This window comes from Oncorhynchus nerka, unplaced genomic scaffold, assembly GCF_034236695.1.
Source record: "Oncorhynchus nerka isolate Pitt River unplaced genomic scaffold, Oner_Uvic_2.0 unplaced_scaffold_844, whole genome shotgun sequence".
Lineage (NCBI taxonomy): Eukaryota > Metazoa > Chordata > Actinopteri > Salmoniformes > Salmonidae > Oncorhynchus > Oncorhynchus nerka.
Genome location: NW_027040434.1, coordinates 279,121 through 281,620, shown reverse-complemented (window position 1 = coordinate 281,620; position 2,500 = coordinate 279,121).

The following is a 2,500-nucleotide window of genomic DNA, read 5'->3' as shown; positions in this document are numbered from 1 at the left end:
TCCTATCGTCTGTTCAGCAGCCTAGTCTACACTTCATCCTCTATCGTCTGTTCAGCAGCCTAGTGTACACTTCATCTCCTATCATCTGTTCAGCAGCCTAGTGTACACTTCATCTCCTATCGTCTGTTCAGCAGCCTAGTGTACACTTCATCCTCTATCGTCTGTTCAGCAGCCTAGTGTACACTTCATCTCCTATCGTCTGTTCAGCAGCCTAGTGTACACTTCATCCTCTATCGTCTGTTCAGCAGCCTAGTGTACACTTCATCTCCTATCGTCTGTTCAGCAGCCTAGTGTACACTTCATCTCCTATCGTCTGTTCAGCAGCCTAGTGTACACTTCATCTCCTATAGTCTGTTCAGCAGCCTAGTGTACACTTCATCTCCTATCGTCTGTTCAGCAGCCTAGTGTACACTTCATCCTCTATCGTCTGTTCAGCAGCCTAGTGTACACTTCATCTCCTATCATCTGTTCAGCAGCCTAGTGTACACTTCATCTCCTATCGTCTCTGTTCAGCAGCCTAGTGTACACTTCATCTCCTATCATCTGTTCAGCAGCCTAGTGTACACTTCATCCTCTATCGTCTGTTCAACAGCCTAGTGTACACTTCATCTCCTATCGTCTGTTCAGCAGCCTAGTGTACACTTCATCTCCTATCGTCTGTTCAGCAGCCTAGTGTACACTTCATCTCCTATCGTCTCTGTTCAGCAGCCTAGTGTACACTTCATCTCCTATCGTCTGTTCAGCAGCCTAGTGTACACTTCATCTCCTATCGTCTCTGTTCAGCAGCCTAGTGTACACTTCATCCTCTATCGTCTGTTCAACAGCCTAGTGTACACTTCATCTCCTATCATCTGTTCAGCAGCCTAGTGTACACTTCATCTCCTATCGTCTGTTCAGCAGCCTAGTGTACACTTCATCTCCTATCATCTGTTCAGCAGCCTAGTGTACACTTCATCTCCTATCATCTGTTCAGCAGCCTAGTGTACACTTCATCTCCTTCGTCTCTGTTCAGCAGCCCAGTACACTTCATCTCCTATCATCTGTTCAGCCTAGTGTACACTTCATCAGACCAATCATCTGTTCAGCAGGCTGCACACACACATCTCCATCATCTGTTCATCAGCCACACACACACATCTCCTATCATCACAGCAGCCAGTGTACACTTCATTCACATTTACGACACCTTCACAGAAGTCAACTGCAGCGAAGGGTAGAGGGGAGTAAGAGACCAACACACAGCAGGGCTGCACACACACACACACACACACACACACACACACACACACACACACACACACACACACACACACAGAGACACACACACACACACACACAGACACACACACACAGAGACACACACACACAGAGAGAGACACACAGAGAGAGAGATAACAGCCCATCAGAGAGAGATCCACACACACACACACACACAGACCCTGGTGTTTAATGATACACACACACACACACACACACACACACAGAGAGAGATAGAGACACACACACACACACACACACACACACAGAGAGATAAGACCAGACCTCAGACCCTGGTGTGAGTTAATACAAGACGGGGTTAAAGGGGATCAGGGTCTGGTGCTAAGAGGAGATAACAGCCCACCTGATGGATCCCACCACTAAAAAGGTCTGGAAACATGACCCTGGTGTTTAATGATACCAGACCTCCACCCCTGGTGTTTAATGATACCAGACCTCCACCCTGGTGTCAGACCAGACCTCCACCCTGGTGTTTAATGATACCAGACCTCCACCCTGGTGTTTAATGATACCAGACCTCCACCCTGTTTAATGATACCAGACCTCCCACCCTGGTGTTTAATGATACCAGACCTCCACCCTGGTGTCAGACCAGACCTCCACCCTGGTGTTTAATGATACCAGACCTCCACCCTGGTGTTTAAATGATGCAGAATGATACCAGACCTCCACCCTGGTGTTTAATGATACCAGACCTCCACCCTGGTGTTTAATGATACCAGACCTCCACCCTGGTGTTTAATGATACCAGACCTCCACCCTGGTGTTTAATGATACCAGACCTCCACCCTGTGTTTAATGATACCAGACTCCACCCTGGTGTTTAATGATACCAGACCTCCACCCTGGTGTTTAATGATACCAGACCTCCACCCTGGTGTTTAATGATACCAGACCTCCACCCTGGTGTTTAATGATACCCAGACCTCCACCCTGGTGTTTAATGATACCATGACCTCCACCCTGGTGTTTAATGGATACCAGACCTCCACCCTGGTGTTTAATGATACCAGACCTCCACCCTGGTGTTTAATGATACCAGACCTCCACCCTGGTGTTTAATCAGACCCTCCACCCTGGTGTTAATGATACCAGACCTCACCCTGGTGTTTAATGATATCAGACCTAATGGTGATACCAGACCACCACCCTGGTGTTTAATGATATCAGACCTCCACCCTGGTTAATGATACCAGACCTCCACCCTGGTGTTTAATGATAC